Below are 27,735 nucleotides of genomic sequence, written 5' to 3' on the forward strand. Positions count from 1 at the left end.
ATCACTTGCCGTTGCGGCCTCAGATATATCGGCAGGACCACCAGGAAAGTAAGAACAAGTCTTACTGAGCACAGGAGCATCATGCGATGTGGCAAAAACATAAGTAAATTGACTGAACATTTCCTGACCCACAATCACACTCCAAATGATTTCACATGGACCGTGATTGAACAATTTGACAATTGCGATGAGAAAACCCTACTCACAAAGGAACAACGGTGGATTTACCGCCTTTCTACTCACATAACAGGGCTTAACGATTCCATTCCATGGAACTCACTGACTACCTAGTCAGCGAGAAAAACTGATCTCTTTTCGCTTGAGTCCCCATATCCGTTTGGACTCGTGGTCTGATCCCAGTCTGTATCTCTTCACAGTGCTATGATTTTTTAATCTCTAATTGTAATCCCCTAATTCTAAAACCACTTGAGCAACCTTAATGAGCCACCCTAATGTCAGGGCTTATGCGCATGCTCCAACACTCTGTACACAGTGCGACGCTGTACCCACACTGATCGCGCACACATGCGCAATAGACTAAAGGCACATTCTACATGGCCACGCCCACTACTCCCCACCCCTCCACAGGTGCTGCGAATCTACAGGGCTACAAATACCCGACCGAGATAACCACACAGTTACTCGGGACTCCGCAGCAGGACGACAGGTTCAAGGAGCTCGCAGACCGATAATTTCGTGAGTATAGAGACAACCTCACCGCTACTACCTAGGTAAGCAGCAGCTTTCTCTCCCAACAGGGCCGGCTCTAATTTCTGCCTTCCACAATACCTAGGGTCCTCTCCCCCTGCCAGGTGACCCAGGAGGCTTTAACAGCAAATAGCAAGTGTGAGGAAAAAGATATTTTCTACCCTGCTTCTCACCCAATGTCTATTTCGCTGTTTAGCCCACCACCTACACCCCGATTTTAACCGCTATATAGTCACAACCGCCATGCAACTCACATGGCCAAGTTCTACCTGCCGGTAAAGGTCGTTCACACACCATATCAGCCGGCACTATGTTGTGTTATAAAGTATACCATACTCATTGACTCTACCCTGTACGTCTGTTTGAGTCTTTATGTTATGTATACAGTAAAGCGGAGGGAATCCCCCTCCATACACGTATAGCACCTTAGCGCGTGCGACACTTTTTAAACAACACATATTACTTAATATAATTTATATCTTTTCACCTACACATACTCATTGGTCCTGAGGAAAGCCAGATGTAAATAAATAAAAGGCCTGGCTGAAACATGTAGACCACATAGGACGTGGGAGCCCATAACTCACTCCACTACGTCCGACTGCCTTTTTATTCGCTAGCAGGGGCCCAGATATTAAAGTTATCCATATACCCTCGGGAACTGGGACCCACTGCATAGCTTTTAAATCACTTTCTTACACACCCCCCTCACAGCACACTCAGAGAAGTATACCAGCTCCTCAGTAATCTGGAGTCGAAGCACACCCGGGACACATTCAGTGTCACTGTGGTGGGCCCGATGATGAAGCATGCCACCAACTAGGTTGGTGGGTGAGGGCTTAACAACCAAACCAAGTGGTTTGCCGTCATACATACGCACTGAGTCTCCCTAAAACACAACCAAGCTAGTCCTTTATTGATAATACAACCTTTAAGTATTGCCCGGCCTTACCCGCCTCTCATACCATTCAAGATTATCAAACAAAGAGGCAGACGCTGGAGACTGGAAGGCAGGAAACAGGAGTTTATTCAGACGGAACAGAACACGTCAAAACAGACAACAGGGTATCTTCTCGAGGTGCTCTCAACGCATCTCTGAGGCCTGGCCTCTTATATACAGGTTTATGGTCTTTATTGCAGTTTATTACATGTGGCACATTCCTGCAAACACTTTGAAGTACGGAAAGACATCCTCGGAATCCCCGCTTCAAGCCCGTTCCCACATACATTTACAGTAGAAGTCCCCACCCCGATCTCAGTAGGTGAAGACTGTCGCGCAGCTGGACTTTCCGCTGGGTCCCGGAATGTGTGCGGTTGATCGCATCTCATGGGGTGAGGGCTTTGATCAGTTGTAGATCCTTTGAAGAGAGAAGCTTCCTACTATATGGGGGCAATAAACTGCATCCGCAGGTCCAGGTGGCGGCCTGGGAACGGGCAGGACAATCGGGCACAGAGGAAAAGGGGGGTTCATCAAAGGATGTTTGATCATGAAAGGGATGGAGGGAGGTGTTGGCTGGGTACGGGATGTGGTTCCGAGGCAGGGTCGCGCTGAAAGGGAGGTTTATGGCCCAAGCATGTGAGAGCCGGGGCTGTCAGCGGGCGGGGGATGCTTGCGAGGTTAGAGGGAGAGAGAGAGAGAGAGACGAGCTGGCTATCGGCAGTGGGCAGAGAGGCCATGGCATTCAAAATGGCTGCTACTTACGCGCACATATGAGCCTGAAAAGGGACAAGATGGCGCCGATAATGTTGATGTTGCAAACTAGATTTCAACAGTTCTCCCTTTTCAACATATCTAGCCAGCTTGTCAATCTATGTCAATCCCCATTATATTACGAACTTCGACTTCGTACATAGCTCTCATGCATTCAGCTTCAAAGTCCAGAGTCTTAGGGCAGATACAGTTTGCACAAAGTGAGCACAGGGGCGGCAAGCATTGAAGACCCAGGCAGAAGCCACATATTATGACAATCGGTATCAATACGATCATAAACAACCTCCACCCCCAGCTCTTTACAGTACTCCAGAACCAACTCCCAAGCGACCATTCTTCTTGTTCCTGGTGAACTTCTGAGGAAAGTCTGTGGAGGTGTTTAATGGCTTTGTACACTGAGGGTGAATTGTCCGGTATGTAGGTGCAACAACTGGACCCAATGATACGGCATGCTCCTCCACGGTCCGCTAGAACAACATCTAGAATAAGGCGGTTCTGAGGAGGCGGACCGCCTGAAGCTCGGCTGTGTTGTTTGTGAGGATGCCAGCTGTAATGTTCATTGTCGTTTCAACTGCCTGGGTCAAATGTTGGATGGCACGGCTGTTAGCCGTCGGACCCCAGAGTGGAACAAGTCCCTTCAAAGCGTCCAGGAACTGTGCTCCGGTGGAGTCGGGTTGTTCAATGTCTTTTGCTCGCTTTTGTCGGTGATTGTTTGCTGGAGCCACATAGGTCAGAGGAAAAATGAAGGCAATGTAGCAGGTACCCCCCCAGCCTTTGGGGAGCCAGGTGTAGGCTTTTTTACCACAAACAAAGTACATGTTCGGAGAGGTGACAAAAGATGGTGGATCAGTTGAGTCCAAAGTTCTGGTGATATGGAAAGCGCTGTGGCCTACCAGCTGTGCCCCAAGACCTTCGATGCATACAAGGCCCAAGACATTTACGACAGATAGGGCCACAGTCAGGGTGGCAGCTGTACGTTTCCGGAGGTAGGAAAAAGTGGGTCTGGTTGGGTTGTTGAATACCTGCATTTCAATCCATTCTTTGGCAGGGATGTCCATGTGAATAGAGTTGTTGGATGTCAGAGGGCAAAAGGGAGCAGCGGTTCTTCCTGTTTTATTCTGCCAGACTCCATGATAAAAGTGCGCCATAGTTCTGCTGGAAGTGGCATTGTCTCTGTAGTTTTCTTGCAAGAGGATCAGCCAAGCAAGGCAGGAACCATGAACGGAGAAAGGTGAAGGAATGAAGGGGATGGAATGTCCAGTGGCGTGGGGTAACAACCCACAGATCCAGCAGTTTGTGGCATTGGTGGCAAGGTTGTGCTGGTGCAGTAACTGCACGAAGGAGTTGTTCCGTAACTCCTTACGTCTTTCTCGGAGTTGTGGTGAAAGAGAGACCAGGTAGTGTTCTTTCATTGTGGTAGGCTGTGCAGTGGTTAGAAATGTCTTATGAGCTGGTACGCTCTCTTCCACGATCCAGAGGGTGGTCATGAGGAGGAGGCAAAAGAGAAGGGCGATAAAGAGACCAATAGTCTTTGAGCTGTGTATTTTGTCAGTCTTTGGGTTTCTGTAGTGGGTCTTCGGATGTCCGGTTGCTTCCATCATCTTCGTGTCGGGGGCTTCCATCATCTTCATATCAAGTCAAGTCAAGTCAAAGAATTTATATAGCGCACTACATACCCAGAGGGTCTCAAGGCGCTTAGGGAGGGGAAGAGGATTACTTGTCAAATATCCACGTTTTAAGTTGCTTTCTGAATGCTAGGTGGTTCTGGGTAAGGCGAAGGTAAGTGGGGAGTGAGTTCCATGTTTTAGCAGCCAGGTATGAGAAGGATCTGCCTCCCATGGTTGTCTTGTTGATGCGAGGTACAGTGGCGAGGGCTTGGCTGGAAGAACGTAGTTGGCGGGAGGGGGTGTAGAAGGACAGTCGTGAGTTGAGGCATTCTGGTCCGATGTCGTAGAGTGATGTGTGCGTGGGTTAGCAGTCAGAAAGTGATCCTCTTATTGACGGGTAGCCAGTGGAGGTCTTTCAGGTGACCAGAGATGTGTTCGTTACGCGGGATGTCTAATATGATCCTGGCTGAGGCGTTTTGGATTCGTTGGAGTTTCTTCTGGAGTTTAGCGGTAGTACCTGCGTAGAGGGTGTTTCCGTAGTCCAGTCGGCTCGTGACCAGAGCATGGGTGACTGTTTTTCTGGTTTCGGTGGGGATCCAGCGAAATGTTTTTTTGAGCATGCGAAGAATGTTGAAACAGGATGAGGATACGGCGCTGACTTGTCTGTTCATTGAAAGTGAAGAATCCAGGATAACGCCTAGGTTCCGTGCGTGGTCTGTCGGGATGGGTGCTTTTCCAAGGGCTTCCGGCCACCAAGAGTCGTCCCATGCAGAGGGGGATGTACCTAAGATGAGGACTTCTGTTTTATCTGAGTTCAGTTTCAGACGGCTGTGTTTCATCCATTCGGCAACTTCTTTCATTCCTTCGTGTAGGTTAGTTTTGGCGGTGCTGGGGTCGTTGGTGAGAGAAAGGATCAGTTGAGTGTCATCCGCGTAAGAGATGATGTTGAGGTTGTGTTGGCGTGCGATGGCCGCGAGGGGGCTCATGTATACGTTGAAGAGGGTGGGACTGAGTGAGGATCCTTGTGGTACGCCACAGATGACTTCAGAGGCCTCGGACTTGAATGGTGGAAGGCGGACTCTCTGGGTTCTTCCGGTGAGGAACGAGGTGATCCATTCAAGTGCTTTTCCTTGTATTCCGATGTTTCTGAGGCGTTGTAAAAGGGTGCTGTGGCAGACTGTCGAAGGCTGCAGAGAGGTCGAGGAGGATGAGGGCGACTGTGTCTCCATTGTCCAGTAGAGTTCGAATGTCGTCTGTTGCTGCGATGAGGGCGGTCTCAGTGCTGTGTTTTGCTCGGAAGCCAGATTGTGAGGAGTCGAGGGATTTGTTGGCTTCAAGGAAAGCGGCGAGCTGGTTGTTGACAGCTTTCTCGATGACTTTGGCCGGGAAAGGAAGGAGTGATATGGGGCGGTAATTTTTGAGTTCGGTGGGGTCCGCTGTGGGTTTTTTCAGAAGGGCGGTGAGTTCAGCGTGTTTCCAGCTTTCCGGGAAGGTGGCGGAGTTGAAGGAGCAGTTGATGACGTCTCGGAGGTGCGGTGCTATGACGGAGTCTGCTTTGTTGAAGATGTGGTGAGGACATGGGTCTGTGGGGGATCCTGAGTGGATGGAGTTCATCAGGCGGATGGTGTCCTCAGTGGAGATTGGGTTCCAGTCGTTAAGGGTGTTCAAGGGGGGAGAATGTTCATCATATGGTTGGGTGGGTTGGTCTCCGGGTTGGTTGTCGAAGCTGTTGTGGATGTCTGCAATTTTGTTGTGGAATAATGAGGCTAGGGAGTCGCAGAGGGCTTGAGAGGGGGTGATGTCGTTGGAGTTGGCCGAGGGATTGGTAAATTCCTTGACGATGTTGAACAGTTCCTTGCTGTTGTGGGCGTTGTTGTCTAGTCGATCCTTGAATGCTGTTTTCTTGGCCTTTCGGATTAGTTGGTGGTGTATGCGGCTGGCGTTTTTGAAGGCGACCTTGGTGCTAGTGGTTGGGTCTTTTTTCCAGGCCTTTTCAAGGGAGCGGCAGAGTTTCTTGGACTTCTTAAGATCATCGTTGAACCATGAGGCCTTCTTGCTGCCAGGTTTGCTTTGACGTTTTTTCAGTGGTGCTAAGGTGTCGGCGGTGTTGGATAACCATAGGGTGAAGTTGGCGGCGGCTTGGTCTGGGTTAGAAGAGTGGGCTGGGGTGTTTAGAAGGAGCGATGAGGAGATCTGGTCGATGGTGATTTTGTTCCAGTTTCTTTGTAGAGTTGGTTGGAGGTGGTTGATGGGTTTCGGCTTGTTGTAGGTGAAGTGAACGCAGCTGTGGTCAGTCCAGAGGAGATCCGTAGTATGGCTGAAGGAGACATGATTGCTGGAGGTGAAGATGGGGTCGAGTGTGTGACCTGCGATGTGGGTGGGGGAAGTGACCAGTTGTTTAAGTCCGAGGTTGGCGAGGTTGTCCAAGAGGGTGGTGGTGTTGCGGTCGTTGTTCTTTTCAAGGTGAAAGTTGAGGTCTCCCAGAAGGATGTAATCTTTGGAGGGGAGCGCGTGTGGAGTGATGAAGTCCGTGATGTCTTCACTGAATTTTGCGCGGGGTCCTGGTGGTCTGTAGAGGAGGGTGTCTCTGAGTGTGGTCTTGGGGTCGATGTGGATCTGGAAGTGAAGGTGTTCAGAGTTGGCGAGGTTGACGTCAGAGCTGGTTGAGATGCGGATTGATTTTTTATGGACGATAGCGCTTCCATCATCTTCAAGGGGCTCGGTAGTGGGCAGAACCACAAACTTCGTTTGGTTTCCCTCCTGGCAGCCTTAGTAGTGTTAGGCCACCGCTCTGAGAATTGTAACTTAGTCAGTGGTCTACCTAGCCGAAGCTCCCTCCTTTCATCGCAGGTAATACCCTTCTCTGGATGGCACAGTGGGATCGGGGAATTCTGTATCAGGGTAACAGCTCAGGGATGGTCGGTCTTTGTTCAGGAGCTCTTCTTGGGTGGCCACGTCTTCAGTCGTCGTCAGGGTTGAGGAGATTTTCTTGCAGTGGTGCGCATGTAGCCAGTTACGTTTCCCTTCCACTCGAAGAGCTGATCGGTGGTGATCAAAACTTGCCAGGGGCCCGTCCACCGGGGTTCCAGACTCTTTGCACGCTGAAAGTTCCGGACTAATACATAGTCACTGGGTTGGATGTCGTGTCCGGGCCCCCTGGAAGCATCAGGGATGGCCTACAGCACCTGTTGATGGATAACAGACAGTGTCTTAGTCAGATTGTACAAATAGTCAGACATTAGGACGTCCGGGACGTCGTGAATGGATGTCGGTTTTGGTACAGACCAAATACTCATGGGTCGGCCGGGCCGAACACAACCTCGTAAGGGGTCAAATGGTGTTTGGTGAGAGTGGAACGCATTGACAGCAATGCCAGCGGGAGAGCGTCTGGCCATTTCAGTCCTGTGGTAGCCACTTTCTTAGCTAGTTTCAGCTTCAGTGTAGCATTATGTCGCTCAACTAGTCCAGCAGATTGGGGGTGGAAGACTGCATGAAATTTTTGTTTTACACCCAACCCTTTCAAGATGAGTTGGATAACTTCGGCTACGAAGTGGGGGCCATTGTTGCTCCACAAAATTCGACAAAGGCCGTAGCGAGGGAAGAATTCTTTCAATAGTAACTTTGCAGTGGCAATGGCAGTGTTGTCGCGAGTTGGATAGGCTTCCACCCACTTGCTAAAGGCGCACACGACAACAAGTACATATTTCAGGCCTTGGCATCTTTCTAGTTGGATGTAGTCCATCTGTAGGACTTCAAATGGGTGATTGGGAACCCCAAACCCTCCTCAGGGTACTACCGTTCCTTTCCCAGGGTTGTGTTGCAGGCATATCAGACATTGCTGGACCAGACGTTTAGCTGAGTCTGTGATCTTGTCATTGTCCCAAACTTTGGAGACAAGTTCGGCCATGGGGGAAGATCCTATGTGTGCAGGGGAGTGTGCCATAGTCAGTATGGGGATCAGGTATGAGTTGGGTAGCAACCATTTGTTTGTGTCTTTTGTCCGCCAGCAGCCTTCATCGTCTTTCAATCCCACCCGTGCCCATTCAGTCAATTTGTGTGGTGAGCTGGCCATCTGGATGTCTCTAATAGTTTCCCTAGCGTCCGTCCACTTTTCTGTTTGTGACCTGGTCACATACATGCGTGTCGTCGTCCTATTCTCGGCTGTGGTCCGGGCAGTGATGTCGGCCAGTGCATTCCCCTGCCCAATGATGTCCGTCACCTTTTTGTGTGCCTGGCATTTTATCACTGCAAGTTGCTTGGGAAGGAGGACCGCTTCAGTCAGGGCGGAGACTAGATCTCCGTGTAAGATGGGTGTGCCGTGTGAGGTCAGGAATCCCCTCTCCTTCCATAGGAGCCCAAAATGATGAACCACCCCGAAGGCATACTGGCTGTCGGTGTAAATGTTTGGTGTGGTTCCTGCTGCTAGGATACATGCTCGTGTGAGGGCAATCAGTTCTGCTGCCTGTGCAGATCGTTGCGTGATGCGGGCTGTCTCTACTACAGTTCGGGCTGTGGTAACTGCATACCTGTATAGAAAACGAGAGAAGGCACCCTGCCTAATATTTATAGAGGTCCTAGCTCGAGGATCCAAGAGTGATTAGAGGGGGGTGATTAGCCCAAAAGCTGAGGCTGCACAGGACAAAGGCCAGGTCACACAGTCATGTATAGGGGACACATTGGGGTCGTTCTCAGGTAGGGGCAACAAAGTGGCCGGATTCAGCGTAGTGCATCTTTTCAGTATGATGTGGGGTGCAAGTAGTGTCAGTTCGTACCCAGTCAGTCGTGCACTTGTCAGATGTTGCGTCTTAGTCTGGTTCAGGAGGGTGTCGACAGCATGGGGTACTAACACCGTGATGGGGTTCGAGAGCACGATCCCCTCACTTTGTCGGATAGAGATAGCAGCGGCAGCTACAGCTCGAAGGCAGGCAGGCAAAGCTCTGGCTACGGGGTCAAGAGTGGCAGAGAAGTAGGCACATGGACGTTGCTTTGGGCCAATGGACTGGGTCAAGACGGACAAAGTGCATTCCTCCCTTTCGTGAGTGAAGAGGGAGAAGGGCTTTGTGTAATCGGGGGTTCCTAGGATGGGGGCTGAGTAGAGGGTATCTCGTAGTTCTTTGAAGGAGGATTTGCATTCAGGCGTCCAAGGGAGCGGGAAGGGGACATCTTTAGCCAGCAGGGAAAGCAGTGGTTTCACAATGAGGCTGAAATTTGGCAACCACTGTCGGCAGAAGGAGGTGAGGCCTAGCAGGGAGTGGACTTGTTTCTGGGTTTTAGAGACAGGAGTTTCTAGAATGGTCTGAATTCGATCGGGTGTAAGCTTTCTCCCGTCTTTGGACAAGAGGTGGCCTAGATAGGTAACCTGGGGTTGGCAGAATTGCAACTTCTTCTTGGAGACCTTGTGGCCATTTTCCGCAAGGATGTGCAGGAGTTGGATGGTTGCTGTGACTGCAAGTGGAGTGGTGTTGGCAGCCAAAAGGATATCATCAACGTACTGTATTAACACCACTCCATCTGGTAACTGGACTGCGTCCAGTTGTCTCTTGAGGGCCTGGCTATAGATGCTGGGACTTTCGGTGTAGCCTTGGGGTGCTCGACAGAATCTATAAGAGCGGGCTTTTAGGGTGAAGCCGAAGAGGTATCGGCTGTCTGGGTGGATGGGGATAGAGAAGAAAGCATTCTTGAGATCAATGACAGTGAACGTGGTGGCAGTGGAAGGAATCAGGGTCAGAATAGTGGTGATATCTGAGACTACAGGGTACTGAGGTACAACTACTTTGTTAACCTCTCGTAGGTCGATGATGAAGTGGTACGCTTTCTCATCTCCCTGACCTTGCTTCTTTATAATGGGTAGGATAGAGCTGTTGCAAACATTGCTAACTACTTCCTCTACCACTCCTGCATCTATCAGGGACTGGATAATCTTTACCAATGCCTTCTCGCCCTCGGCGATATCCGATATTGTGGAAGTTTTGGGAGTATTGCGTCTTGTCGAACAGTTATGTGCACTGGGTCGATCATCATGCGTCCTACGTCCGAGTCAGTCTTGGCCCACAGATATAAAGGTAGAGTGTCAAGAAGGGACAAGTCAGCATCAGTGATGGAAAACATGCGTCGGGTGGGACAAAGTCTGAGCAGAGTCGGGTTGTCGTACAAAAAGGCTCGAACTCCGTCTTGCGAGCATCTAATAGTAGCTCGGAAATGCTTCAGCAAGTCAAGTCCCATAATGGCATCAGGGGTGTTGGATGAGAGCAAAAACGTTGTGTCAGTGGTGTTATTTTCTAGGTCAAAGGAGATCGGTGTGGACAAGGGATTAGTGGAGGGCGTTCCATCGAAACCTATTGATGTTACAAGTGAGCCAGACAAGGGTGCCCTTGGAATAAGTCGTTTAGATAACGCACTACATGTTGCGCCAGTGTCTACCAGAAATGGAGACTTCGTACCCAGGACCTTAGCGGTGACATAAGGACCTTGCTGGTCAACATAGAGCTCGACTGGATCCCTCCCTTGCCCTTGGCAGTCCTATGCGAAGTCGTGAGTGTCGTTGCAGTCAGACTGCTGGTACTGGTTCAGTCGGGGACGGTCAAATGTGTTCGGTCTCCCTGGCCTGTCGTTGTTTGTGTCGTTCGTGGACCCTCGTCCCTGTCCTCTATTTCTAGGCCCACCCGCTACATTTATTGTGTCCCTATTCTTATTCATTTCTAACAGGACCGGACACTGAGATTTCCAATGGCCGAATCCCTTGCAAAATGCACACTGGTTCTCGTCAATGTCTTTACGTCCAGCATAGGGTGCGGGTGTCCGGTCTTTAGGGGGTGGGTTTCTAGGAGCATTCGATTGGTAATTTCCCTTGTACTGCTCTCTTCCTATAGTCACCCACTGCAACTGAGTGATCATCACCCTTTCCTTCAGGTCCTTTTTCTTTTTCTCAGTCGCCCTATCATTCTCGTTCTTCTGATGCTCGTAATACTGGGCCATCTGGAGGATAGCTGCAGGCTTTGAGGCCGCCCAACTACTTTCGCTAGCCAGTAGTTTCTGAGAGACCTCCTGTGACAGACCTTTAACATAGTTCTGGACAAACAAATGATGTCCGGTTGCAGTGGTCATGTCCTGGCCGCTGTAATCGGAAAACACCGTTTCAAACCGGGAGAAGTATTCTGATACGTTTTCCTGGGGTTTCTGGTGGCAGGCCGTTACTATCGACCAGTCCACCTTCTTTTCTGGGATCAGGGTTTTCAGTTTCTGCACGATCTTGTCTGGGAGTTCTAAAATGGATTTCAAAGGTTTCTGTCCAGGCTCTCGTTGTCTGTCTATGCCATCAAGTTGTGACCAGGTATGTCCGAACAGCTCAAGGTGGTCGACTTTCCGGATCTGCTTCCACACATGAGCTGGCAGACATATCCCGAAAAATAAATCAATGTCAGCTAGGGTCATAATTGTTGAACCTAGGGCTGTACCTAATGCAGTGTAAAAGGCAGTGGGTTTTTTTTTGTAAATCGGGCAGGGATTTTCGGAACGTCAGGATATCTTGTCGATCCCATGGTTGGTAGACCCAGTTATACACTAACCTCCCTCTCGCATCTTGATGGTTAACGTCATAGTGCGTTCCCAGACCTCAGGGGGGAACCCAGTAGGGAGCGGCCTCCCTTATAGGCATCATTGTATTAGATTGTTCTATTCGGGGTTCGGTCGCTACAGGAGTCGTAGTTTTAGTTTCCAACCTCTGTTCAGTGAGGTGGCAGAAAACTTCAAGCGTACACGTGAAGAGGTCTGTCACGTCACACTCGCCCTCATCCCCAATGTCAACGTTTCTATACAGAGTCGTTAGGTTCTCGGGACCTTTGTCTCGGTATCGGTCCTCATATGCATTGAGGGTGTGATAACAAAATCGCACGACAAAGTGTCATCTGTTGCTATCGGCATATGAATTGTACATATCCATTACGTACTCCTCACTCTCTTTCCGTTCCACCAGTGTCTTTACTATCTTATCGATCCCTGCTCGCTCATCCTTGCTCAACCTGTTCATTCTAGTGGAATCTTTCTTTCGGGTCTCAGGGCTGTCTAATGCTGCTGCTTGCGCTGCGCTGAGTACGAGGGGTTCGGCCGGCGCGGAGGCCGTGAGGACCGAGGCCCTGGCACTATTCTCATCTGTGTTTGGGGGCTGCGGGTGCTGTACTAAGGGTTGGGAAGGGGCATATGGAGTGGGGCATGTAGATGATTGGGGGACCTAGCAATAGATCATCGTTCGCTCGTTGTTTCGAGGGTAACTCAGGGTAGACCGTAGAGGATTATCTAACGGGACACTGGCTCTTGCTTCTGCTTGGCTTCCTCTCTCTCCTTTATCTCTTCCTCTAACTTTGTGGCAGCTAGGTGAGCTGCTTTTCGTAGCTCTTTCTCTAATCTGACTTTGTTTCTCTTTTTTCGTTGTTCTGCTTCTTTGAACCACATGCCGAGACTGTCAAGCATAGTGGGCGTTGTCTTATTGTTACGAAGGGCTGCTTCCAGCACGTTTATTTTATCATCATCGAAGGATCCTACCAGTGGCCACTGACTTTCCTGATCCTTTCTTGTATATTTGTGCCATAGCTTGCTATTGTTATCCTCTCCGTCCTCAGGATCAGCTTGTGGTGTAAGTAGGCCACCTCCAGATCTATCCAAGCCCCGAATGCTGTTATAGCCGTGGGCTAGAGAAGGATCCGGTGAGGGCAAAATAATAAACAGGAAGGAAAGGAAGGGGACTGCAGGGAGGGAGAGCTGTGAAGACAGAAAACAAACAAATAATTGATTGGTATCTATTCTCCTCCTAACTGTATTATTACTACTAGGGTTATCAATCTGGATATATTGTCTGGTACGTGTAACTGGACAACGAACCGCGTTTAACTCAGGAGATGCTTCTCTTCCACTGAAAACACGTAAAATCAGCCTGTGTCTGTCTTCCCCTGTAAACACAAACCTCACTATTGGACCAGCCCATAAGACCCCGTTAAGAGCCACCCTGTATTGATCAAAGAAGGATACTACCTACCCTTATATCTTTCCCTCAGAGCCCTGAAGAAAACGTGGTAAGAGTTCCAAAACTACTGACAGTACACAAGATCTCCCTGCAGTCTAGTCAAGGGTTACGTCACCCAAAAGTAAAGAAAACAAATGTTACCTGAATAGTTGTTTGTTCAGATGCAATCAAACAATACTCTTCGTTCCCGCATGGAACCTAGGAATAATACTCCTCTGCAATAGCCGAAGCAAAAAGGCTTTCCAACAGAGGATGTAACACGATATATAACGTGTGCGAACAAACCAAGAATGTTTCCTCCGCAATAGCCGATGCAAATAGGCTCGCCAACGGAGGAAACGTAAACGAAATAAACTCTCCTTAACTGGAGTATAGCAAACATGTCCTCCGCAATAGCCGAAGCAAAAAGGCTCGCCAACGGAGACACGCGAAAGGCAAACAAATAGAAAACGTGTCCTCCGCAAGAGCCGAAGCAAAAAGGCTTGCCAACGGAGACACGCGAAAGGTAAACAAGGTTGTAGAAAAAGACCGTCCTCCGCAATAGCCGGTGAACAAGGCTCTCCAACGGAGGACAACGAAATGTGAAACACAGCAATTCACTCACGATAAACAAGATCCAAACTTCACGGTCGACAGGAACTATGGCAGTCACGAACCTGAATATCCGACACCGGCTGCAGGAAGTGGAGTCTGTTTTATACCCCGCCTATGGCTGCTGAGCATTCTGGGACATGTAGTTTTACTCGGTCCGTACCCATTAGTTATCTCGAGGCGCGACAGAATCTGACAGCTATAGGCTATAGTGACTAGTCCATGCTTCATGAACATGTCCTTATTAGGGGTGCCTTCCAGTGGAGCTGGATGGTTCATCTCTAATAAGCGGTCCGGGCTGAACCAACTACCAATCAGTGGGGAGAAGATAGGCATGACAGATTGCAACGGGGGACAAAGGTCCGCACTACCTATCCTTCACTACTTGCAAAGACTAGACAGAATATTTCTAGTCTACGTTATTTGCAAACAGAGAATATCTCTAAAGAACCAACTTCGAACAGTCAATGTTCGGACAATCAATCAATCAGTGGGGAGAAAAAATAGGCACGACAGATTACAACGGGGGACAACAGTCCACGTTACCTACCCTTCACTATCTGCAAAGGAAGAGAGAATATTTCTATTCTTCCCTGTTTGCAGGCAGAGAATATCTCAAAAGAAAAACAATCGAAGAGTAATACTAGTATTTTCCAAACGATCAAACAATCGTTTCGCAATTTGTCGTGCTACATGAACTTACCCGGACCGCATGGACAGTTTCTCGTCTTCCGCTTCCAGCGCCCGATCGTCCTCTATTCTCCGTAACCGTTGTGGCACTCCTGATGGTTCCCAGTCAGGACCGTAGATCACTCAAGAGAGGTCTGCTCGGAACCGGTGAAGTTCGGATGATCGGCTGCCAGACGAGGGTCTATCGGGCAGGTGCACTTCCCGATCGTTGCAGTCGTTCACTCTGTCGTCAGGACCTCTCCCACTGGATCCACGTGTTGCTGATGGGCCCCACGTTTGGGACGCCAATTGTTAAAAGGTAGCACCGATATCGACTGATAACCTTTCAGTATTGCCCGGCGTTAGCCGCCTCTCATACCATTCGAGATTATCAAACAAAGAGGCAGGCGCTGAAGACTGGAAGGCAGGAAACAGGAGTTTATTCCGACGGAACAAACACGTCAACAGGGTATCTTCTCGAGGTGCTCTAAACGCATCTCTGAGGCCTGGCCTCTTATATACAGGTTTATGGTCTTTATTACAGTTTATTACATGTGGCACATTCCTGCAAACACTTTGAAGTACGGAAAGACATCCTCGGAATCCCCGCTTCAAGCCCGTTCCCACATACATTTACAGTAGAAGTCCCCACCCCGGTCACAGTAGGTGATGACTGTCGCACAGCTGGACATTCCGCCGGGTCCCGGAATGTGTGCGGTTGATCGGATCTCATGGGGTGGGGGCTTTGATCAGTTGTAGATCCTTTGAAGAGAGAAGCTTCCTACTATATGGGGGCAATAAACTGCATCCGCAGGGCCAGGTGGCGGCCTGGGAACGGGCAGGACAATCGGGCACAGAAGAAAAGGGGGGTTCATCAAAGGATGTATGATCAAGAAAGGGATGGAGGGAGGTGTTGGCTGGGTACGGGATGTGGTTCCGAGGCACGGTCGCGCTGAAAGGGTTTATGGCCCAAGCATGTGAGAGCAGGGGCTGTCAGCAGGCGGGGGATGCTTGCGAGGTTAGAGGGAGAGAGAGAGAGAGAGACGCGCTGGCTATCGGCAGTGGGCAGAGATGCCATGGCATTCAAAATGGCTGCTACTTACGCGCACATATGAGCCTGAAAAGGGACAAGATGGCGCCAATAATGTTGATGTCGCAAACTAGATTTCAACAAGATGAATTAATCTTAAGAATGGACTGTCTACTTGGAGAGGTACGTTAAAACGTAACCTATAAAATGTGCAATAAAGATATGTTTAAAAGAAAAAAGGAAAACATCAAGTCATTCTCAAAGCTGTTGCAAAGGTAACCCATGAAATTTACAAGAGGGGCTGTGAACTGTGCTTGGTAGAACCAAAGATTTATTTGAGTAATTATCAGCATTAGCTTTTTGAGATTGGAAGTAAACCAGTTTTGCTCTTAGTATAAATTGTTTACAACCACTGCAATGGATATGACAATTGTTTCTGGCAAAGGGGATATTTTTAAGGTTCTTCACTCAGTGTGGGTTCTCTTATGTCAATGGGCGTCCATTTTACAACTCAAATGTTTCTGACATTCAGAACACTGATAAGGATTTGGCACAGGACGTGTTATTTCTTGTTCATTGAAATTAATTTTATGAATAAAGCTTTTCTGACATTACGACCACTAATAAACACTTTTCCTTTATAACATGGATCTTCCAACTGAATCTTTACATGCCTTCATAACACTCTTACATTAATTTTAGCTAGTATGGGCTTTTACATGCGGAGTGAGAATTATTTTGTAACTAAAGCTACTCTGGAATTCAGAGCACCGAGGAGGTTCTTCCCCCATTGTGTGTTCTCTCATGAACAGTAAGGTGACTTTTCAGACTAAAGGTTTTCTGGCATTCAGAGCACTAATGAGGTTTTTCCCCACAATGAGTTCTCTCATGTAAAGTTAGACTGAGTTTATGACTGAAGCTTTTCTGGCATTCAAGGCACTGGTGAGGTTTATCCCCAGTGTGAGTTCTCTCATGTAAAGTTAGACTGAGTTTTTGACTGAAGGTCTTCTGGCATTAACGGCGCTGATAAGGTTTTTCCCCAGTGTGAGTTCTCTGATGTACAATAAGACTGGTTTTATAATTGAACTTTTTTAGGCATTCAGAGCACTGATAAGGTTTTTGCCCAGTATGGGTTTGTTCATGGTGAGTGAGACCAGCTCATTCACTAAAGTGTTTGTGACATTCAGAGCACTGATATGGTTTTTCCCCGGTGTGGGTTCTCTCATGTAGACTAAGAAGGTATGTACGACTAAGGTGTTTTTGGCATTCAGAGCACTGATGGGATTTCTGCCCAGTATGGGTTAACTCATGCCGGGTGAGAATGTTTTACCGACTGAAGGTTTTCTGGCATTCAGAGCACTTATGAGGTTTTTGCTCAGTATGGGTTCTCTCATGTCAAGTGAGATCTGATTTACATTGGTAACTATTTAGGCATTCAGATCACTGATAAGATTTCTGTCCAGTGTGAGTTCTCTCATGTTGACTGAGAAGGGTTTTACAATTGAAGCTTCTCTGACATTCAGAGCAATGAAAAAGTTTTTCCCCAGTATGTATTCTCTGATGTCGAGTAAGGCTGGATTTACATTGGAAACCTTTGTGGCATTCTGAGCACTTATGAGGTTTTTCCCCAGTGTGAGTTCTCACATGTCGAGTCAGATGGTGTTTGCAAGTGTAGCGTTTCTGGCATTCAGCGCACTGATGACGTTTTTCCCCAGTGTGAGTTTTTTCATGCTGACTGACTAAAGCTCTTCTCACATTCAGAGCATGTATGAGACTTCTTTTTGGTGCTAATACCTCCATGTTCGGTTTTGTCTTGTATACATTCCATTATGAGATAAGATTTCTTTCTGGAGTTAATATCTCCAAGTTGGGATTTTTCTAGCAGACACACCATAAGACAAGACTAAATCTTATTCAGCATGTGTTTAGCATCACCTACTCAATTGTGCTGCACTTGTTCAAATTAATACTGGGACATTTATTTAGCCAAAGATCACTTCTCTGTGGAGTTCAGTTTATAACCTCTGTAGGTAACCTAATTCACCCTACAACATTAATATCAGCAGCCCCTGGAACTTATGGGGAAGCCTCTCTTGGGATTATCCCATGAGATTATCCTTCCTAGGTCGGTCGTTCCCTCCCCCGCTGCTGCTCCTCCAGCGCTTGTGCCCTGCACCCTTGGTTTCACTGCCCATTCCTGGGCACGGTTTTTCTCTGCATTTTTTCCTCGCCCCCCCGCCCACTGCTCGCGGTTCCCACTGCTGCTGTCCCTGCGGCTCCGCCACCCGCACCCATTCGCTAACCCCTGACTCCCTCCTCCCAGATCCCCTTTAACTGGCGGTAGCGCGCAGTGAGGAGAGCGACCCTTGACCTTACCTGGTGGTCACTCCCCCCCCGCTGCTGCTCCTCCATCGCTTGTGCCCTCGACCCTTGGTTCAACTACCCATTCCTGGGCTCCGTTTTCCTCGCCATTTTTTCTTCGCCCCTGCCCACTGCCGCACTTCCCGCCACTGCTGCCCGCCCCCGCGCCCATTCGCTAACCCCTGCTTCCCACCTCCCAGCTGCTCCTCCCTCCCAGATCCCCTTAAAATGGCAGCAGTTGCCTAGCCGCGCTGCTGATGCGCTGAAGGCTCCCCTAAGGCAAGCCTGTCTGCGCCCGTCCGTGCCTGGACCGTGCCTAGAGCCAGAACCCCTGGACTCCGTGAACGCCACAACACCAGACTTCACTACGACCGCCAGCAGCCTCCACGCCAGCCGAAACAACACCTGCTTCCAGGCCACCCCGAAATGGACCCACGGACCCTTCTCCTGCCGCACCTGCAGCTTCACCTGCGACAGAACCACCAAACCTCCAAGGACTGGACCCAACCACCTCGGCTGCATACTCCTCAAAAGCCAATCCGCATGCAAACACGCCGTTGAGATCTGGCATCTGCTCGACACCTCCGCCCCAGACGTGGCCATCCTGACCGAGACCTGGTGGAACGACTCCTCGGAGCTCGACATCGCCATAACCATCCCGGACGGCTACAAAGTCACCCGCAGGGATCACGCCAACGCAAACAGAGGAGGAATAGCCATTGTCAACAAATCCACCATCAAGGTCGCCACCCACGCGGATGACACCCTCAACACCTGCACTTACAGATCCACATCGACCCCAACACCACCCTCAGAGGAACACTCATCGACAGACCCCCCCGGGCCCAATTCAGCGACCCCATCGCCGACCTCGCCAGCACCCACGCACTCGCCTCCACAGACTACATCCTCTTTGGGGACCTGAACTTCCACCTCGAGAACAACAACAACGCCAACTCCGCCACCATGATCGACAACCTCGCCAACCTCGGCCTCAGACAACTCGTCACCGCACCCACCCACGCAGCGGGCCACATGCTGGACACAATCTTCTCCACAGGCACCCACGTCGCCTTCGACCACACCATTGAACTCCACTGGACCGACCACTGCTGCATCCATTTCACCTTCAAGAAACCAACCACGCACCACCGCACCCAACAGCTGCCTCGCCGCCGCTGAAGCAAAGTCACTGAGGACCAGCTGATCACCACCCTTGCCCAGAATCCACCCACTGACCCCACCAACCCAGACGCCGCAGCCTGCAACCTCAGACAATGGATCGACGACTGCGCCAACACCCTCACCCCGTTTAAGAAACCCTCCAACAACCTCGCCAGCAAGCGAGCCACCTGGTTCACCGACGAGCTCACGACCTCCAAACGAGCATGCCGGAAACTGGAGAAAATATGGCTCCACGAACGCACACCGGACAACCATGCAGCCCACAAGTACGCCACCTGCAGACATCACCACCTCATCAGATTAGCCAACAGATCCTCCTTCAAAGACCGCTTGGATAACAACGCACATGACAGCAAAGAGCTCTTCAGCATCGTAAAGGAACTCTCCAACCCCAGCACCATTTTCTTCCTCCGCAAGATCGCTGACATCCACGACAGCTTCAACACCACAACCGCCCCAACTTACGCCAGACTCCACCTCCCCTGTGAACACCACCAGCGCCATCCGCCTGACCTCCTGGTCCAACGTCAATGACGACGAGACACGCAAGGTCATGAACTCCATCCACTCAGGATCTCTCCGTCAGACCCGTACCCACACCACGTATTCAACAAAGCAGATGCAGCCATCGCACCCCAACTACGGAAGGTCATCAACATCTCCTTTGAAACAGCGACATTCCCGGAAAGCTGGAAGCACGCCGAAATCAACGCCCTCCTCAAGAAGCCCAAGGCGGACCTCAAGAACTTCCGGACCATCTCCCTTCTCCCGTACCCACTGGACCACAGGCAGCCAATGAAGGCCGCTCAGATGTGATTTAATACTAGATCTCTTAGAGATGTTAAATAAGAGTCTAGCCGCCGCGTTCTGGATCAATTGCAGTTTATTCACCAGGAAACCCGGGATGCCCAGAAAGAGCACATTCGCGTAATCCAAACGGGTGAGGATAAGTGCCCGAGCCACCATTTCCTTGGCCGGAAGTGGCCCACCATCACAGCCTCAACATCATCTCCTACGCCGACGACACCCAGCTCATCCTCACCCTCACCAAAGACCCACACACCGCCAAAACCAACCTCCGCGAGGGAATGAAGGCCGTCGCCGACTGGATGAGGAACAGCCGTATGAAGCTGAACTCGGCAAGACGGAGGTACTCATCCTCAGACCCACCCCCTCAGCCTGGGACGACTCCTGGTGGCCGACGACAATGGGAACCGCACCAACACTCACCGACCATGCACGCAACCTAGGATTCATCCTCGACTCCTCCCTCTCCATGGCTAAGCAGGTCAACGCCGTCTCCTCCTCTTGCTACAGCACCCTCGGCATGCTCCGCAGGACCTACAAGTGGATCCCGACCGAAACAAGAAGAACTGTGACACAGGCCCTCGTCAGCAGCCGACTGTACTATGGCAACGCACTCTATGCATCAATCCCAACCAAACACCTACGACAACTACAACGCATCCAAAACGCCTGCGCCCGACTGATCGTCAACGTCCCCCGCCGCAGCCACATCATCCCCCACCTGAGAGACCTGCACTGGCTCCCCATCGACAAGAGGATCACCTTCAAGCTCCTCACCCACGCACACAAAGCACTCCACAACGCCGGACCAGACTACCTGAACAGCAGACTCAGCTTCTACAACCCCTCCCGCCAGCCCCGCTCTGCCAGCCTCGCCCTCGCTGCTGTCCCCCGCATCCAAAGAATGACCTCCTGCGGCAGATCCTTTTCCTACCTCGCCGCCAAGACCTGGAACACCCTACCTACCCACATACGGCAAACCCAAGTACTACTCGCCTTCAAAAGACTCCTCAAGACCTGGCTCTTCGAGCAGTAGCATCAACCCCTACCCTCAGCGCCTTGAGACCCTCACGGGTAAGTAGCGCGCTCTACAAGTACTCTGATTGATTATTGCCTCTTCATTACATCCATGTGGATTCTCTAACCCTTTTCTCATACTTATTTATTTATGAGTTAATGAAGCACTGATTAGGTCTTTGGTTGGTGTTCAGTATTTCAAAGCTAGGTACATATTCACATAATGTATTGGTATGGACAGTGGAGAGGTGTGATGCAGCAGCCAGGGCAGCTGACTTCGGAGCACGGGGTTCACAGTTCTATCCCCGACTCCGGCGGCAGCTCAGCACCATGTGACTCTGGTTAATAGCTCACTTAATTTCCACGACAGCCCCCTGCGCCTTAAGACCCATAAGGGTGAGTAGTTTGTGCTTTACAAATACGGATATACATATCTTTACATTTATATTCAGAATGCTATTGTGTATCAGTAGCAGCACATTATTTCTTGTCACCCTTCTTACGGATTCTTCTATGTCTGTATATAAGACTACAATGAAGATGTGAAGAATATCCCAGGTCTTGCGTAGTAACAGCTTCCGGAGGTCACTTCTAATGGGCAAGAATGGTAGTGGACATGTGGACCCGGTCTACATTGGTCACAGAGGTGCATTTATTTTCCCTCATTCTCCTTCCCTTTGTCCAAGATTTACCCACATCGGTAGTTCGTAACTAGCAGATATCTTAGTGCTAACCTGACTACCTATCTTTTAAGCAGCTTCGTTTACACTGTAAAATGATGAACTAATATTTGTTTTTGATTTAAAGACATTTCACTGGATATGGAGCTCCATTGGCTGAGGTCTATTAAAAACTCTTCAAGTCCCACTTGTTCTGAGTGTATTTTCTTCTCTTGGACCGGATAGAACTTTAGACTGATGCTTGTCCTCTCTGGTTGAGACAGATGGTTTTCCAGCCCTGGGTTAACATCTCCAGGGCATTCTTCATATACCATTAGAGCAGCAGGAAATCTATTTGAGAAACACTGCTTTCACATTCTTTATTTTACTCTAATCCAAGTTCCTCACCACATCTTTTTCCTAGATACTTCTCTCTTGTTGGAGCTCCGAAGCAACTTTACTTCTTTAGCATCAGTCTTTTAATAGTTTTCATTTATTTGCTTATTACTGATCACCATTTTGTCTTCTACGCCCACTCTTCAATCACCAGTGGATCTAAAAACAGAGATTGTTAAAGATTGCAAACTGGAGCAAAGGAATAACATTTATTAGCTAATAAAGACATCCAGAGTCTGAGTTCATTTTGGGCGAGGGATGAGAGGGCTCTAGGCATTCTCGAGATAGAAAGCTTGAGAACACTGGAACACTAGATTGAGGAGGTCTGAAGATGGAAATTCTGATGAACAGTTTTGTGCACATCAGTAATCATCAGTAAGCTATTCAAGTGTCTGATCAAAACTTCCTCCCACTCACTGTGCGGTATACCTCTCTGCACAACTCCCCAAACCAGGCAAGCAATATCTCAAAGAACAAGCACGCACACCCTCATAAGAGTCTCCCCTTCCCAGCACCACAAACAATGTTACTTCTACCGGGCAAGCATGTGTTAACAACTCAAGAGTCGACAATAGAAAAGATAAGACAAGAATTATGGAATATCATTGCCAACCTTAAGCTGGCAGTTGAATTCACTACGGCTCAGGAAACTAGGAGACCGCATAGAACTTCAACCCCCTACAAACATGTAGTATCAAGCACACCTAGATGGATCTTTATGCCTTTGCCAAAAAACTATCCGCCTCAACAGGACAACAAACCAGATGTTAGCGGTGGACATTGATGACCTTTGCCAATCTTATATAACATACCCTCACCACACAGAAACAACTTATAAAATATACACAATAGCTATAAATACTTCTCTGGAGCAATGAATCATCATAGCTTCTACTATAAACCTCTCAAGAATAAGACAGATCATATTCATTCCAGGTAATCAAGACAGAAAAAGAGCCTAAAAAGACACTGAAGAGCTTACAGCACAACTGCAATCAGCAGCTAAATATGCCAAAGGCATAGCCAACCCCATCCTGTCACATAATCTAGACCAGGGCTGTGGAATTTAATAAAATATCTACTTGTCCAAGGGGCAGTTTGCTTTATAAGTCTACTTGTCCTGTAACAAAATCCACCTGTCCCTTTAGTGCCGTGAAGTGTGGCGACAAATTATGGCGTCAATCTCCTTATATAAGAGCTCGGATAGAGCCTCTCTGATTATGCCAGGGCTCATACCAGAGTAGTGTTTGAATACTTGCGGTCCCCTTATGTTGCCACGTTTCTGCAGATCTACATACTGGGGCTGAAGGTAGTGGTAAGCAATAGTTCCAGGGTTAGAATGCCCTTTTGAGTCTGTGCAAACCTACTAACTTGCATATTTTAAGGGTTTTCAACAACCCTTCTCTGATCTTTTCCCATACTGAGAAATGTTGGAAATTTACTCCTTACAATGGCAGACGTAAACCTTCTTCCAGAGTTGTGGAAAAAAGTGGTTGGCAGGAAACTGAACTTGCAAACACTCAGATGTTCGCATGAGCAAAGATACACATGCATATTTGCTCATGACAAAATTCAGTTCACAAGTATTTTCTAGGGGTACTATTTTTTGTCCTACTGTAAGTGCTTGGGAATTTATGAAAGCCGTATAGCTGCAATTAATGCAAAGGACATAGACTTCCTTTAATAATTGAGCCCCTATTTTGGTCTGGTGTTGACCATGACGCTTTGCGTTTATTAAAATGTTGTCTCTCTCTCTCTGTATCGGCTGGCTTCACTGTGAGTGACACCATTCTGCTTTCACAAGGAGCATATCGAGACACAGTAGTTTTGCTCAATGGCAGTAAGAGTACTCTTGCAGGAGTCCTTCAAACCCAACCATCCAGATATAGAATCATTTTTTAACCTTAATTTCTCAAAAACTACTGAATGAATTTACATTAAATCAAAGGGTTTTGTTGGATTTTGATATCTAAGAAGATGATGAACTTGAAGAATCGATCTCATTATTCCTCAGGTTTTCTAGTTTTCCTGAGTACTAGCAATCTTTTTTGGAGGAACGGAAGGCCTAACTGGGCAATCGCTTGCAAAATGTCCTCCTTTTCCACAGTACAGGCATAGAATGTTTTTATGTCTTCTTGATTTTTCTTCCTCTGATATAGGACCTCTCACGCCGCCAATTTGCATGGGCTCTGGCATATCTTTAGATTCTTTTTTGTCTGTTCTCTGTATGACATACTTTGGAACCCCTGCTCGAGATTTTTCTCCTCTTCTTTCTTGTAATCGATGATTTAATTTCACAGTGAGTTCAATGAATGAAGGACAGTCCTCAGGTGGATTAACTATCTGAGATAATATATCCTTTAACTCATCGGATAGTCCTCTGTAATACAAGGATGTTTGCTTGTCTTCAGGCCAATACGTTTCTGCCAGTAATCTATTAAAATGCGTGATATACGTGAGAAGATCTTTAGACACCTGCTTTAAATTAAGAAGGGCTTTGTCACCAGCCTGCATGTATGTATGTTTGGCAAAGAGACTTCTCAGCTTCTCTTGAAAAGTGTTATAATCATATAACAATGGATCATTAGTTTCCACAAGAGGTACTGCCCATTCGGCTGCATTCCCAGCTAAATATGAAATAACAAATGCTACCTTCGCAGCATCATCAGGGAAAGCAGCAGCTTTGCACATAAACTGGAGGTGGCATTGAGTCATGAAACTATTGAACTTAGAGCTGTCCCCTGTGAACCTTTCTGGCATTGCTAATGGGACTTGACTAGGGGTATGAACAGTAACCTGAACAGGAGGTATAGCACCGGTGTCACCAGATGGGACACTTGCAGAAGAGGTCGGAACAGAAAAATGAGCTGGTTGAATATAGTTTCTTCTTCCCTTGGGAATTGCACCCAACCCTCCAGTTGCCCCTAGCTCTTGTGATTTTAATTGGGTGACTTTGGCCTGTAATTTTATATTCTCTGCACGTAACTGAGCTACTTCATGTTGCAACTCAACTAACACTATAGATAGGTCTTCCATTGTAGGGGTTTGACTAGATAGGAGGGATGCCTGGTTGGAAGGCCTGAGGGTCTTATCAATATTCATCTTCGCTCGGGTGGAATGATTTCGTGGGCTTGGCTTTCTGTCAGGGTTCCCCCAAATGGTGAGGAGACAATTAACACAGAAGCGAAGATGAAAGTCCCCCACACTTCCAAACGGCAATGACAAGAGTGGGATATAAACACACTCAATGCCGACTGCTCCCAAAAAGTGTGTGGGGAATAATCCAAGGAGTGTGCCAACTCTCCCCCAGCTGGACGTTGTAGCTGCAGTCTTGAAGTCAGGAGAAAGCTGTAACAAATATATACATATGCGTCTAAACTTCAAATATAACCTCCAAAACTTACATACATGTGTTCAACATGAACTTAGGATAGTGAGCGTCTGATCTTGAGTGAAGAGAGATCAGGATTACTCCAGAGAGGCAATGCGCCAGGTAGGAACGGAGTGACACCTGGCTAAATAGCAACAGAAATGAAAGACGCCCGATGGCGGGGCAAGATGGCCGCTGAAGCGCTGTAGGAGTAAGTCGCACTCGGACCCCTCTCCGACCTATGTGTAAACTCAGGTCTCAGATGGCGCTATGAGAGCAGTATGCAACCCATATTCTGGAGTCAGCAAGCAGGAAACATTTATTTGAGATTATTCTACGGCGGTGGAGTAGCTGGCATCACACGCATCCTTGTGAAGGCAAAATCATTATATACCAAGTTCCTCGAGACACTTATGGCAGAGATGGCGGCTCGTGGCAAAGATAAACAGCAGCAATAACAGCCCATACCTGGTGGGGTAAACAAAGAGATACTCCAGAAAGAAGCGGGACGAACGGGTACTATCCCGAAAACGAAAGTGTCATCCGCTAGCAAACGAACAACCCCTACAGTTTCTACAATAACTAAAGCACAAATGCGCAAGCTGGAGAAAGCCAGCGAGAAAGAGAAAGGGATCGGCCAAGGCAAAGACACACGAGGCGTCAACATCACTCAAGCGGCGCGGGACATAGCAGAAAAGAAGAAAAACGATACCATTTACCGGCAGCCGTCGGTGTCAGAAGTATTCAGCGTTAAGGTCCCTCCAGAGGTGTCAGGATCTGCTACGGCAACCCCGCTAAACACGGCAATCATGCCGCCCGTCGGATCAGGCCAGAACGTCCTCGAGGACGCAAGCGGAGGCGTTGCCAAGCAACCGGGAATCACGGAGCTCACGCTTCCTGCGGAACCCCGTGCAGTGGTTCAGGCAGACGGCGCTGAACGCGAGCTGATGCAGGGGAGGCAGGACGAAGGCTGGGACACAGCAAAAGAGGTGAGAGAGGCTGATGGCGGGGCTGGGATCTCGAATACAGGACAAATGCTAGAGGCCCTCATAGAGGTGGAGGCAGAAATGCGAGAGGAACAGGCTCAAGCTCAAAGAAAAGATAATGCTACACTGGGAGAGGACACTGTGAGTCCTAGACTGCATAACAATGTGTCAGAGGTGGATTTTACAGAAGGGGCTGAGGGGGATAGGTTCTTCTCTGTCCCTGAAGAATCTGAATCAACGTTGGCAAGCAGTGATGAGGAAAGGGACTCTTCGGTCTCATGCTCGAGCTCTGGTGATAGTGGTAGCTCCAGGGGGAGAGGCACGCAAAAAAGGCGCAAAATGACATCCAGAAAGGCAGGCTCCCCCCTGAGCTCATATAAGGGTACACAAAAGAAACTTCTATGGGACTACTCCGCTACCTCCAATATGTATAAGGAAGATGGGCAAGAGCCACAAAATGATGGAGGGATATTAGATATGTTTGCCACATTAAAACAGATGCAAATGGAGGCTAGGGCTGAAAGTCGGAGGGCCAGGCATGACACTAAAAAAATCCAAGAGTCAATCAGGAAAATAAATAAAAAGTTTGAGGAAGTGGAGGAGAGAGTTATCGGAGTCGAAGAGCGAACTGGCAGATTAGAGGATGAGGTAACTGACTGGCAAGCATCTAGAGAAGAACAGACTAAGATTGTGGAGGACTTACAATGGAAGGTGGAGGACTTGGAGAATCGCCAGAGGCGCAATAATGCCAGGCTTCTCGGAATTGAGGAAGGGATGGAGGGGCAAGACCCCAGAGGCTTCGTCATCAAGTTGCTAAAGGGAGCCTTCCCGGAGGTGCCTTGGAACTGGGAACAAGAAGTGCAGAGAGCCCACAGATTCCCGCTTTTTGTAAGGAAAACGCACAAAGAGGGTTCAGGGGCTCTCCCAAGGGCCATGTTAGTATTTTTTGGCAACTTCCTGGCAAGGCAAGAACTAATGGAAAAAGCTAGGCCTGATTCTAGAAAGACGGTTGAAGGAATAACATTCTTTGCGAGACCTGACTTTTGTCATATAACAGTGGAAAGGCGATGGAGGCTCAGGCAATTGATTACTGCATTTCAGACCCAAGGGGCAGAGGCTTATCTAATGTTCCCAGCAAAGTTAAAGGTTATCTCTGCGGGTCGAACAAGAATGTTTTTTTCTGAGATAAAAGCTGGGGAATTTCTGGCAGAGTTAAAAGAGCAAGGGGGAGCCAGAAGGAAATAGGTAGAAAAATGGGGGCAGAAGGAACATAAGAAATATATAATGAAAGTATAATTGATGGATAACTTATTGAGCCTGACAGTTAAGAACATCATTAGGCAAGAGGGGAGGAGAGGGGAGCGACGCTACAACGTTCAGCGGACACGCATAGGTCAGGAGTGACCTATTTGCCTGTCGCAGGGGGGGTGGGGCAGCAGCTTGGGAGGGGGGGGGATAAAGAGGGGGAGGTGGAAGGGACGGAGACACTGGTGAAGGTTGGTGGTGTAACACAGTACAGATTTGTAAAGTATACAAGAAAGTAGAAAGAAAATGTACAGTTAAAGTCAAAATAGTAGCTAAAGAGTTGTTAAGAGCAAAACTGGAGTTATGGCAGTTAGGAT

General features: G+C 48.6%; 1 pseudogene; it reads right to left on the reverse strand.

The window, feature by feature from the left end:
* Positions 1 to 16,094: 16,094 nt before the first annotated feature.
* LOC147737020 (uncharacterized) lies at positions 16,095 to 17,160 on the reverse strand (annotated as a pseudogene).
* Between the last annotated feature and the right edge of the window lie 10,575 nt (positions 17,161 to 27,735).

This window comes from Lissotriton vulgaris, chromosome 1_1, assembly GCF_964263255.1.
Source record: "Lissotriton vulgaris chromosome 1_1, aLisVul1.2, whole genome shotgun sequence".
NCBI lineage: Eukaryota > Metazoa > Chordata > Amphibia > Caudata > Salamandridae > Lissotriton > Lissotriton vulgaris.